Here is a 14,472-nt window from a genome sequence, read left to right as displayed (position 1 = left end):
GCACCACGAGCCCCCTATTTGCACTCTCACACATATTTGGGTACCCTGGGCACTCCCCCACTGCCCATTGCCTGCAAATCAGAGCAACCAAGAGATCAGGACCCTGCCAAGTGCCACAGCACACACCCACAGATCAGCTCAAACATAACCTCAGTGCCTTGTTCGACATCAGAAAAAAAAGTCAGGGACCATTCTGGAGGAGAAACAAGGATTCCTAGCTCCTAGTCAAAAGACTCTACAGATTTATATTGTGAAAGCTGACTGGGAAGAAAATAAATATGCAGTTTAGGAGCATCATGGAAGTATATGGAAGAAAATGACCTCCTACCACAATCACTCTGTTACCAAACACCCAAGCAGACTCTGCCTGTACTTCGCAAGGATTATGCTACTCCCCCCTCCTCCAGTAGATTTACCTCCTGATCAATAATAAAGAATTTGCTTTCCCCAAAAGGTCAGGCAGACTAGAAGTAAAACACCTTTGTGTGTAATCACAGAAAAAGAAAGAACTTCAGCTTTCGCTGATTAGCGATTACAAGATTAGCCCTGGGAGTAAAAATTCTGTAAGATTTATAACTGGAAAGAACTTTTATAGGCCTTGTGGACCATCTGGTAGAATTTAACAGAAAATTATGCTTGCATCATAGAATTCTTTGCTGGCACTTTCCATTACTTCTAGGGCTTTTTCTGTCAAGGACCTCTCCATACATTTTGCTGACACTAACATTCCCTGAGTGAAAGAATTAGTTCTGCACTCATTATAATGGACAACTTCTCTCTACTCTTTCATTCTATCATTGTAAATGAAATAGTAACACTTAAAAAGGACATTTTGGGCCATTTACTTGCAGGACATTATGCAATTCTGTTCCTTCCTTAACCTATAAGGCAATACAGCACTGCACATCACATATGCCCTATAGCTCCTCTGCTGTTCTCTTTACCAGACTCTTCAAAAAAAAATCCAAAGTCATGGTTCTGCCATTACTTGTGTCTGTAGGAGAGCAGACTATTGTAATATAGCTTGTATTTGGTAGTACTTGAAAGTCTGCTTTTTCCTCTTATTCAAACTGAAGTCTTTCCTTCTCCCTCCTTGTGACCAGCTTCTCATAGGAGACCTAGTTTGGAACAGCAGTGCCATAAAAAAGACATCATGATAGATTCTCCATGATGTAAATTAGAGTGCTCCAGTTCAATCACATCCCCATCAAGGTCTTCAAATGAAACCTCCCACTGAGATAGAAGCTATTGGATTTCCATCTGTGTGTCTCTTGCTGTCAATGGTTATTGTTTAAGTAAACATTGGTTTGTATTACTTTCTTTTTTTTCTTATTCAATACATGTTGATGCCTGGTTAAAAGGAAAGAAAATTGCAGTATTAAAAGACTAGTATTTTCAGCATCTTGTGATGTAAATTGCTAATTTAAAACCCAAAATATTGTTAAAGTGTCTTTATTTAATAGCAGACGATTGCAAGCTGTAATTTGCAAGCTGTAGTTGCAGATGGCAATGTTTTTCTCTCTTTTCAGCAGTACAGTAAAGTATTTACTGCAGTGATCTGCAGACAATGACATACCAACTGCAAAAGAAATACTCAGGGGTAATACAAACTATCAGAATTCCCATAAGGTCCACAATGGAAGGACCTGCAACTAAAGCATGAAATGTAAATGCCAATTAAAACATTCAAACCTCTTACATAGTCTCAAATAACAACTCTTTGCAATAGACATTTTTAGTACTTTCAATTGCCAAGTATTTTTCTAATATAAAACAACAACTCTTGTTCTCTTTCCTGATTTTTAATCTCTTTAGATCAAACACACTCATTTTCCAATTCAGACCTAGAGGCCCAAGTCTGGATTTGAAACTGACAGCCACCATCTGGACCACACCAGCAGAAAGGGTTATATGTGATCTGGCACGTGTAGCATACCGTTCCACTTTTTGTACATAAGGACATGCCAAAACACCAAGAATGTATTAAACAAAAGCTTTGTCTTTTATTTCATTTTGTTAAACAACTCCTTAATGTTTATTTTTCAAGAGAAAAATTATTTAACATCATCTATTTAACAATATTGTATGAAACATTTAAATACAGCATTCTGTAGTGCCATCTAGGGGATTTAAAACCTGGAATATAATGCTCATCTGATTTTCAAAAAAACCCCAGACCATAAACATTAAGAAATCAGCTATGACTGCCAGAGCAATTTCTTACGTATATCTAGTGGTTTGGATTACTTTTTCCTGCTACAATAGGAATATTTGAACAAGGTCCATGTATAATGTCATATCTGTAGAATCCATAAATAGGAGATGTATTATTCTATACTTCTCCTTTATAGACAAATAATTCACAAAAGCAATCTTAAAAAAATATCCCAGATATCAGTGTCATGTTCTGAAATAGGATTTAGAAAAAAATTTCTAGCCTTAGTTCAGTTACCAGGAAATACATGAGGGTTTTTTTGCACAACAGATATTAATAAAAAAAATCAGACATGTTATTGTATAAAATTACAGGAAACTGAAATAAAACAAGAGAGCTACTGGCACTTTCTTCAATACTTAGCTTCATTCGTATTATTTTTTATCTAAAATTTCCTGAACCAGATGCCATTACACAGTAATGTCCAATGCATTACTGAATAAATTGTTAGGAATTATTAACTTTGTATCATATTGATAGCTAGGATGATCTATAAGCTCTTTGAACACATTTGCATTTTCTTTCCTTACAGAAACCAACGATAACAAGTGCACACATTAAATAAGCGATCATTCAGAAGGGAAATGCAGAGAAAAAAATCAGACTGTAAACCAGAGAACTACAAGCCTACCTTAACTCAGACCACAGAATAGGTCCATTAGTTCATTACCAACACATAAAAAGAGATATTTCTGGATCATCAACAGTCTTCAGCTGCCAAAATGTCATTGAAAACGATGAATAATTGACACAAGTAGAGAACCTACATACTCACTCACATGATCTTGCATTTTTTCATAGTCCCCATAGATCAGTTTCCAACCATCGGGATGCAAGACAGGACCATTACTTTGCTTTTGAATTTCCAGACCTCACATTTTGACATTCTATCTGGAAAACATGTACATTAAACATTTACAATTATTTGCTGAAAACTACTTGTTCATAAGGGTAAGATTTGAAAAGCACCTATTAAGTGTTCTAAGAACACATATAACGTCTTTTGACGTGCCTTTCATTTGGAGCTATTTTAGGCAGTATTCAGCCTTTGATCCTGAAAGAAGCTTCCATTTTCAGCTGATTGCTCCCAGCTCCTCCATCCTCTCACTGCAGTGTCACCCAGACGTATTATCCTTTACATCCTCCAGTCACCCACCCTACACTCCTTCTCACCTCCCCAGTCCATGTTCCTGTGTCTTCTTCTCTACATTTTTTACCACATTGCACCAACCCAGTGCTACCCTCTGTGCCTGCCTAGGCCTCTACCTTGTGCTCCCACTTAGAAGGACAAAACACAACACTGCCTTGGGCACTTGAGAGTGCATAAGGGAACAAACTGATACTACACATCTTCTGATCAATGGTAATTGTAGTTCAATGGGCTCTTGCCCAATGCAGATCAACAGGTATATCATAACTTAATGAAAGGAAAGGTAGAGGCCTTGGATGTGTATTCCTATGGGAAGTCATTCCACTACCTGTAATTAGCCCACAATGTCTTAAAAGGGATTTATAAGGGATGATGCAGTATCTGAAAGTATGATTCTGTTGAGTGATGGTAGATTCACTCCCACCTCCTGCAGCGGCTCCAGCCAAGGACCCTCTTGCCCATCTGCTGGAGTCCAGCCCGGTGCCTGGGCACCTATGGTCTCTGCCCAGCCTGAAGAACATGGCTGCTGCTTTCCCAATTGCAGGTTCAACCAGTAGCAAAGCTGCACATACGTCCCAGAGACACACACGCACGTGCACACACACACACAGACACAAGGACACAGAGAACACTGACACGGCTGGTCACACAGGCTGCCATAGACAAGGTGCTGCCTTCAACAGCACCTACATACAGAACTCACAAAACACAAGCCAGACATCCAAGTCCCCTCCTCCTCTTCAGCTGGTAGAGACAGGAGGTCAACAGTGCAGGCATACACATGACAATCTCTAGATTCATGAGCACACACATATTCACAGTTCCCTTGAGTACCAGCACAGTCCCTCTGTCCATCCAGCACCCAGGTGCCTTACTCGCCATCTCCTCTAGCTTGATGCTCACTAGGAAACACACACACTCACACACATCCCTCACACACTTCACATTTGCAAGTCTCTATGGATGTACCAGCACAGACCACCTAATACCCCAGTCCCCCCCTCCCCCTCCCCTAGTTGGGAACACATAGAGTTCCTGTCCTAGTGGCTCAAAATTAAAGATCCCCACACGCTACAGCAGAGGCCCCACTGGCTCCAGCAGCTGACACCACAGACACCCTCATCCCTGGCCTGATTCCAGTAGCTAACACAAAACCCATTGACACACATACAGATCTCACAAGTGACTGGTACTTAGTCCTTGCAACACACAGGCACAGGGGACAGAGAGTGAGGATACACAGAGAGACAGTCAAGAAAGATTTAATAAGACATAAGAAGATAGGACATACTGCAGAGATCAGGTGCAGGGCTTGGTCAGGCAATGTATTGACCAGCCCCATTTTACAGGTGACCAGACTCCTTCCCCTCCAGGTTCTCCCTGGATTTGTACTGATCTGTCTATCCTTGGTCACCTCCTGATCCAGGGTCCCCCTGGTTCACAATTTTATCAGTTGCAAAGTCCAGGTTGATCTTCCTGAAAGTAGCATCTGTGGTTCTTTGATAGCTCATAATTATTGTGAGTCAAAAGGTCTGTGTCTTCTCACTGTCTCCATGTTTGCTTTATCAGGTCTGTGTCTTGGTACCTCTTGGTTTCTGGTTTCCCCCTTTATCCCTTGGATTCCCAGCTGACAAGGTGCCCCAAGGTCTCCAGATTGCCTCACTGGAATAAACATTCTGACTCTCACATAGGTCCCCATCAGTTAGAGTGATTGATCAGCTTTAGTTCCCATCACTGACTCTCTTATCATTTGTCCACCAGGTTTGTATCCTTCTATGTTCTTGTTTATGGCTTCCTCCTTTTCCAATTATCCCTTGTCCCCTGACGTTGAAAAGGTCCTTGACCAGATACCCTAAAAGCAGCAGACACTCTCCTGTCACACAGCCTTCCACACATTCTTTCATCCTGTGAAAAGGCACACCAGAGGCTCTGCCTTCCCCATGCTGGCTGATGTTGCTGACCTACCTGCCTATTTCTCCTCACTTTTTTTGTGGAACTGTTTTTGTAGCTTATTGTTTCCTTTACACCAGCAGTGACCATAGATAGAGTACTGCTAACGGAAGAATGATCATCTTTTTTTTCATTTTTCAATGAACACAACTATGCAGAATATTAGCCCCAAACTAGAAAAATAGTCAATATGTTTGAGATTTTCCAGGGAGCAGGACCTAAACTAGCTTGAAAATTTTGAGTGACATAAAGTTTGAAGCAGTGTTGATATAGAAAAGGATAAAAAATATGAGCTTTACAACAGCAATTATTTTTGAGGATAACAATCTGTTCACATAAAACACCATCTATATTTAAAATAAGAAGTCACCGGAGATAAGGGGAATTACAAAGCAATGAGACTCACTGTGGTTTCAGAGAAAGTAATTAAGAGCCTAATTAGGGACAAAACCATACAAAAACAAAAGTAAAGCTTGATGAGGAAAAAAGCAGCAAAGCTTCCACAAGAGGAAAGCACTTTTTCTTACCCTGATGTATTTCTTAGAGGCAACGAACACTCAAACAAGATTTTGTGGGCCAAATTCAGGAACTTGAAAAAAGCAACTAATCCATGGAAAGGGCAAATTTTACTTCACGGTAGTATAAGTTAATGTACCCAAGCAGTAAACTGATAGCCTGGAAAATTAGATCTTACTTCACCATACCCAGATTGTGCACCTGGTATCTGATAACCACAATGAAGTGGGTGCTCAAGGTGATTCTAATTGACTTGCTATACTTTGCATGACAAAACTGACAGTTAAGGTATCTGTAACAGTATAGTATTGCTACAACATCCCTATATGGACAGCCATGAATTATACATTATGGTTTTATTGGAAAATACAGGGGTAGAGGAGAGTTATGTATCTGGTCTACTGTCACAATAAATAAACATCAGTTTGGAAATAGCACCTGAGTCTCCAGATTACCAATAACAACTATATTTTTACTTTTCTTTGCAGCTCTATACCAATAACAAAATATGAGGAGTGAGGCTGGAAACTCACTGGAGCTTCCAGTATGTTGCTATAGAAGACTGTAAAAGACCTCATGGGGTCAATCTAGATTGACTGAACAGGGAATGCTTTTGAAGGATGCCAGGGAATAAAAGCAGAGCATGATTTTGATGGACAACCAGGGATCAGAATTGTGCAGGCAATTTAGACACATCCACTGAATTCTCTACTGACTACAGGAGGATCAAGGCAAAAGCTATGCCCAAGAATATATTGCAGTTCAATAACATTCATGTAGAACATCAATTTTGAGTTTGTTCATTTGTTTTTTTCAATTTACATTTTCCAACCAGAACTTTCTGTCAATATGATTTCCAAGAGGCTTAAGTTGTATTGCTTCAGGGGCAATCAAAATGTCAGAAACTCACAAACACAGAGCATCCCAGACGAAGGGGAAATCTCCTGGAGGCTTACCAAGGTTAGACTACTGCATCTGCCTCTAGGGATAAGGGTGCAAAGAAAATGCAGACAGAAGTCAAAGTAGTGTTCTCTTCTATCTTTCTGGTCAACAGGATAGACCCAGAGAGAAACAGACATCCATGGCACAAGAACAGCTGGATGCATTCCTGAATCACCAGTAATGCTTTGTTTTCTTTCTTCATAGTGCACTAGGAGACAGACACGGTGACCTAACAAGGAGAGCTTTGAACGAGGGGCTCTATGTCCAGAGGTAAATTAGAAAGCAGTGTATATAAAAGTCTGCATAGGAAAGGGCAGCAAAGGCACAATCCTGCTTCATGCGCTTCCATACTAATGCTCAGTGCTTGAACATGAAACAAAACAGAAACCTGAAGTTATCTTGGTAGAGGTAAACAACAACAGAAGATGCAGCCAACAATAACAGAAGCTGCAGCTTGGAAGGTTCAGGCTGGACTTCTAAAGCACTCCTCACTGGGAGAGTAGTGCAGCACTCAGTAGTCAGCAGACTCACTGAGCTGCATATTAACTAGAGGACTTCTAGGCATTCTTTCCAAACAATTCTAGGATTCTGTGACATATTTAATGTGCTCCATCTGCTAATTTGAATGCAGTCTATGGGATAGGACTACTGCTCTTCTGAAGATAAACACCTCAAAACTAAATAATGTGAACGTCAGCTTCTCAGCATCATCTTGGTCTACAAATCTGCTCCTACCATGTTGCACTACTTACTAAAATATACATAGACAAAGAAGATAGTTTTAATACCTGTAGGAACTTAAAGGTTACTGATACAAACCCAGTATGATTTTCAAGAATTTCAATATCCACCTCTATTTCTTCTAACACAAAGTTGAATCCTTTTGAAAAATCCCCTTTGGCATCTATCTCAATCTTCAGGCACCTTTTAAAATTTAGCCCTAAATTCTCTAAGCTCCTTTGGAAAATCCTAGCCTTTATCCCTTTAGGAATGAAAAGAATGAACTGCACAATTCGAAGTTAAGAAAAAGTAATAACTCATGCACATAGTATCAGCAAATTAACTACAAATATGTGCTTAACATTCTTCAAGAGAAAAGCCCTGCAAAAGATAGGACACATCAGAAAGCTTATAAAGCAAGATAACCATTATTTTCAATATAATTCTTCTAACCTGATTCTGAAGTCCTCATTTTAAATTATTTAATGGTTTTGATCAGGCCACAGTGTTTTTTTCATCATTCGTTTCGCTGACTAACATAAGAAACATAATTATCCGTCAATTTTATAAAGTTTGCAGTTCATCACATTTTTAATATTATAGAATTAATCATGCAGGAAACTCAAGTGCAGAGACTAGAATGGATCAAATTAAATGAATGATAAAAGTAGGGAAAAAACTTCCAAACTTATTTTTAAACAAAACGGCAAGCTAGCAAGACTTCTTGTTCTCATGGATTATTCCCAGCCTGCAACTAAGTACCATGCAGCCACTCACTCTTTCCCCTTCATTGGGATAGGAGATGGAATCAGAAGAGTAAAAGTGAGAAAACTCATGGGTTGAGATAAAGATAGTAAAGTAAAAGCTGCTCACGCAAACAAAGCAAAACAAGGAATTCATTCCCCACTTCCCATGGGCAGGCAGGTATTCAGCCATCTGTAGGAAAGCAGGGCTCTATCACATTTAATGGTGCCTCGGGAAGACAAAGCCAGCACACTGAACATTCTGCCTTCTTCTTCCTCCAGCTTTATATGCTGAGCATTACCCCAAAGGGTGTGAAATTTCCCTTGGGTCAGTTTGGGGCTGCTGTTCCAGCTGTGTCCCCTCCCAACTCCTTGTTCATCCCCACCCTCCTTGCTGGTTGAGTGGAGCTAGAAGCAGAAAAGGCCTTGACTCTGCGTCAGCACTGCTTAGCAATGGCTTAAACATCCCTGTGTTATGAACACTGTTTCTAGTAGAAATCCAAAATATGGATATTCCCATATTCCCAACCATTCAATTGCACTAGCTAAGCAGCTCTTCTATGAGGCACTTGTCAAAAAGAACTGGCTAAACTGAGGCAACAAGAATTTTCATGGTAAGGGTTGAAATAGAAAATAAGTTTCCTGCTGCTTACTCATTTAAGAAAAGTTAATCACTACTTTTTCTTTTTTTTTTTTTTTTTGAGCAGTACCCAAAGTCTGGCAATATTCTTCGGAGAGAAAACTCATTGATTTTACATGACTTTGGATCATCTGGTCTCAGACTTTTCTAGGTCAAGAAGGACCATGACAGACTTCTGTAGCACATTGCACTACCTCATAGACTAACAGCAGAAGCAAAGCGCTGACACTGTAAGCAGTAAGAAGCATTTTTAATTATGCTGTCAGGATACTAAAAAGCAAGTTCCCTGTTCAACCTATGCTATAGATAACCTTCCTCATGCAATATTCACAGCAGACTTCTATCACATTATTAGCAATTTCTTAGCATCAGAAATAATGCTGGTGACACTTGTCACCTAATCCTTTCATTACAAGTTAGAGTAGGATCAGCAGTAGGAAGAAGTTGTATTTCTCTGAAGTTATCTCCATAGAAATGGCTGATTTAATCCTAACCTTCAGTTTATCAGTTCATAACTTTGTCCTTTGCAAAAAGGAACTACTTATAGAGAATGATACATGATAGTCTCTATTAATATTTTCATCCTTTGACACATTGCATATCCCCACTGGAATAAAATAATTAGAAACACAAGTGCAAATTTGCTGTAGCAGCCGAAATATTCTGAATACTCAGAGTCCTGTATTAAGCAGCTAGCTTGGGACTTCTGTGCCTTGGCTTTTCTCCCTATGGTGCAAGTTAACCACCTGGATAGGTGAAGCAGTGATTATTACAGCAGGTCAAGAGAGTACAGAAACCATGAGTGAATTAAAGATTTGGAAGCATGGAAAGTGATATGTAGAACACCTATTTGCTGAGTTCAGCAGCACTTAAATTAAACATTGCTTATGTGACTTTTCCTTTACAGGAAGCATAGTATTTCAATTTGTCTCTCATTGCCTGGCAGTCCTATACATATTTAACTCTTTACACCAGCCTGTGTGCCAGTTCTCTGCAGCATCCCATCTGTGTCTGTTCTTCAAAACACCCACAGATTCTCTGTTTCATGCTGCATCATCATAATACCCAGAACTGCCATCATCGAACCGGTATGATATTGAGGACAACAGCCCTCAAACATGGGACCCCACACATCATGGTCACTGCTGAACTGAATGAGATGCAGAAAGAATCACCCTGTGGTTGGGACCAGCTGCTGGCCAGATATAATGAACTTTGCTAGATCTTTGATATACAACTGAATGCCAGTGGCAAGTGACTGGTTCCTTCGGAGGTGTTTAGCCTCTCTTTCAGCGCTCTCTGTGTTGGATCCATGGCAGTTGTCATCTCTCACAGTTGCTCATTACCTGCATTTCGACAGGTTCTGCTCACTTAGGAGTCATTACACAGGGAAGAAGAAACAATAAACAAAATTGGTCAAATCAGTCAGGTCAATACAGAGGATAATAACACATTCCAGGGAACACCAACCAGCTGAGGGGAGAAAACAAAAAAAGATTCTCCTTTTTTCCTCTTTTTAAGCTCTTTTCCCTTCCATCCTTCTCCTACTACTGCAATACTTTTGATTTTTGAACTCAGAAGTAGTAGCTGCATTCTTGAAGTGATTTTTCTTCCACTGTTGGTTGTTTTCTTTGTTTCTTCTTTCTCAATTTTTGTCAAGTGTTTTTTTCCCACTCATTCATTCACTCCCTTCTAATTTGTGCAATTTGTTTGATTCTTCAATATCTCTCCTCAATATTGTATGCCCTTTTCACCTTCAAAGAATAACAATATCTATCTTACATCATTTGTTCTAAAATCTTAGACACTAAAGTGAGGGACATCTGTATAAAACCATAATTGTGTGGATATGTGTGTGATCAGGCAGATCTCTCTATTTAATTTCCATCTCAATCAAAGAAGATGCTGTGACTTCATTTCATGCTTTGTCTAAAAAAAAGGAAGATTGTCTTACTATAAACAAAAGCAATGGCAAAGCAAAGAGAAAACGACACACGCACAGAAAAAAATCTACTGAACATGTTGATGCTGTTCCTGATACTTGTATTTAAAACACACTGTTAGTGCCCCAAAATAATAAGCTAAGTGATCGTATTACTACAGTCATTTTTCTCAGTCAGGTACGTTACTAAATCTGTTACCCTGACCCTAGTTAGAGATTACATAACTAATGCTCTGTTTGTGATGGGTTAAGATCAGGAAGGGTTTTGTATCACTAAGAAGCTATGACATTGGTCCCTCAAGAAGGCAAAAAAAGAAGAAATTGTAAAAGCATAATGTATATTCTATGCCAAGAGTTAGTGAGCCATTAATTGTACTTGTGACAAATCTAATAAAAGAAACTATAACTAACAGCTATCAAGATGCTGAACAATTCACCAGCAAGTACTATCAAGATGCCAAGCAGCTCACAAATGAAATACTATCCTGAAAAGCAGCACACTGGATGACCTACATGTATTTCATGAAACAGATAAAAGGTGCTGTGATCTGGACAAACTATCTGCACTGGTGCCAACAGTTCTTCAAGATATTCAATTAATCTGTTTAGGATCAGTCACATGTTGCTTTTTGAAATGTTACAATTATTTTTTAGATACTTCTTAATTAGAAATATTTAATTGATACTGTATTGCCTCCAGAGTGCTGCTGGTAGACACAATTATAATGTAGCTAAAATGGAGAAAACAATTAAAGACTAGATCCAGAAGGGCTGAGGTCATAGCTGGACATTAAAATTAAGCTTGAATCCCCTTTTCCATGCCACCAGGTTCTCATTCCCATATTGTCTTTTCTTCTTCACTGGACTATCTATCCGTATAGCTATATTTGAAGCAGAAAGGGAAGCTTTAAATAGCCAAATTTTGGGCTGTTTGCTAGGTGGGTCTGTTCCCTACTTGGGTTCACTAAGCAGCTGCAAAAATAGAAGTATTAACACAACTATGAGAAAGCAGTGTAGGGATTCCCTAATGGTCATGGAACTGTCTTAAAAGAGAGGTAACACAGATTTGTATCCCAATCCTAGAGGGGCTGTAACATGGATGTAAATTCCTCCGTGTTTTTGAACTAGGTATATCTTTCCTCGAATCTTGTAGGACATTGATTTAATTGTTGAGCCTTGTTGGAATTTAGGTGGAAAATGAATGCTAAGTCCTTTAGCACATATCATAAACTAGAATATAGACTGCTCTTTTTACAGTGCACTCCATGCAGCAAGTGAAGGCACAGAGTAGGAAGCAAAGGAATAGACACAAGAATGAAGAGAAAGTGAGAGAGAGAAAAGGCAGAAAGGAAAATGGTACCTATCGCCTGAATGATGGTTTGCATTTTCAGACGCTGACACTTTCCTTCAGAAATCTCTCTCTCTCTTCTTTGTTATTCTGCTTCTACTGCCTACTCTCTAATAAGCCTGTAGTTGTCTCTGCCTTCATGCCCTCCACTACAAAACAATGAAATCACTACAGGCATTACCATGTTCAAGACCGGCATGGTCTCACTTTCAGAAAAATATTTAGAAAAATGAGAAAAATAGAGAGGTTTGCTTCAGAAACTTGCTCTAGGAGTTTAACATTCACATTTCACCTACAGTGAAATTATTATCTGATATGGAACATGCTCTGTAGTCCTAAAAGGAAATTTATATATTCTTTGTTATTGAGATAGAAGGAAATAGCACCATGCCTAACACTTAGAGAATAATATAGTACTTAGAGGACAATATATTAATATTCCTCCCCAACCAAAATCTAGCAAAGAGAGTCTAACAGTCAAAGCCAGCAAACGTGGAGTTTTGGGCAAATACTCTTACCGTGTTTCCAATAATTTTAAATTTTTTTTCCTGCAATCAAGGAAAACCAGTTTCATCCTATCTGCACTGTGTAATTGGTCAACTACCTCACTTTTTTTTTCTTATATTCTCTGACTGATTCAATAAATAGCGATAGCAGATATTTCATTTCGTGCATAAATTCTCTTGTTCTAGTCCAATTTGAGAAAATCCCAGGTGTTTACACAACCAAAATCCATTATCACTAACTTAGATCAATAGCTATGAAAGAGTAGTAGGGACATGGTCAAACCAAATAGCTGATGGCAGGTCCTTCAGTTAAAGTCATGAATACACTATCATAGGCATTTCAGCACTCCTGACAAGTTGTATGTCAGATAGGATCCAATAATCCTGAAAGCAAGCAAGATATGGACTCTGCATCACTGAAGCTGATGGTGCATTAGCACTATAGTCTAAATTTCCAAAATTAATTGGAAGACACCAATATGAATGCAGCAGTCAAAAGTACTTTAGGACTTTAGTCTTGACTGGTTAGATAGCCAGACCAAGTTTTAGTGACGATTTCAGGGAGAAAAATGCTTTCTTGTTAAGAAAATAATAATCTCATGAGCAGTTAGTTAGGGCAGCAGGTGTTTTTGCTGGTCTACAGAAAGGCCAAGATAGAAACTCATAACACTTTATTCACGGAGAGATAGTTACTGAGAAAGCATTCAGCTGCTGGTCTCATGAGAATATTCAGCACAAAGCACATCCTTTAAAATTAATAGGTCAGACACAATCAAACAAAACTTTTTTTTCTTTTTTTTCTGGCAGTATGTAAGGCTTCTCACAATGCTCTTATTTCTTGCATTCTGCAGTATATACTTCTTTCTTCTCTGGAAACCCCTCGCCTAAGCTATATGGTTAGCCTAATATTTTATCATTGGACATTTGTTCTAGTGTGGACTATCAGCCTTGTCCTTGGCTGTAAATGTCAATCCAAGCATTCCTGGCAACAGCTGTACAGCCAGAAAATCATTAGCAGAACTAAATTCAGCAACCTTATCTAATTGCATCACCTCAGTCAACCTTTCTGTGCCATCAGGTGAATATAATATGGTCCAAGGTTTTGAATACATTCAATTTATCTAAGCAGTCCCTAACCTGTTGCTTCTCTATCCCATGTTGTCCCCAAAACCTCCAGTTTTGCTGGTACTGAAAATTTTGCTTGTGAAAACAGAGGCAAAGAGAGACACGGAGTCATTCAGCCTTTTCTGTACCATCTGTTTTTCCTACACTCATCAATAGACCCACATTTTCCCTGAATATCCCACTGATTCTAGCATATTCTTCTGCTTACCCCTTATGTTCCTCAGTACTTTTATCTGCAGCTAGGTTTTGGTCTTTCTGATTTTGCTCCAAGTGCTCAAGCAATTCTGTTTGTATTCCTCCTTTGTTGCCTAGTTTCCACTTCTTGTGTGTTCTTGTGTTTCAGTTCATCCAGAAGCCAAGTGACTCTTCTGCCAAAACTTCTCATCTTCCTACGCAAATGAAATAGAGTTAATTTTTGAACTCTGAGTAAGTTTTCATTGAAAAACAACCATTTTGCTTATGAACTTTTTTCTTTCATGGCAGCTTCCAGCAGAAATTCTGCCTAACAATTTGAAACTTGGGCAAAGGAATTGCCAAAACAGATCAAAATCTGCTTTCCTGAAAGCCAGAGTCTCAACTCTGCTGTGTGTCTTTCCAGCTTTCCTTCAGACTCTAACCTGAGAGACATGTGAACAGCAAGTCGTGTACACCATTATAATGTCTGATTCCTCCAGC

General features: G+C 39.1%; 1 long non-coding RNA gene across 1 annotated transcript; it reads right to left on the bottom strand.

Annotated features, from left to right (window-relative positions):
* Window positions 1-304: 304 nt before the first annotated feature.
* Window positions 305-14,114, bottom strand: LOC108640674. The gene is made up of 3 exons (XR_001921371.1): window positions 14,006-14,114; window positions 2,995-3,106; window positions 305-1,350 (listed from the first exon to the last, which is right to left on the bottom strand). It is a non-coding gene; the product is annotated as an uncharacterized LOC108640674 (long non-coding RNA).
* Window positions 14,115-14,472: the final 358 nt, after the last annotated feature.

Source organism: Manacus vitellinus, unplaced genomic scaffold (genome assembly GCF_001715985.3).
Source record: "Manacus vitellinus isolate BGI_N305 unplaced genomic scaffold, ASM171598v3 scaffold_0_pilon, whole genome shotgun sequence".
NCBI lineage: Eukaryota > Metazoa > Chordata > Aves > Passeriformes > Pipridae > Manacus > Manacus vitellinus.
The sequence above is the reverse complement of the archived record's forward strand: the minus strand, read 5'-3'. Positions and strand labels throughout refer to the sequence as shown.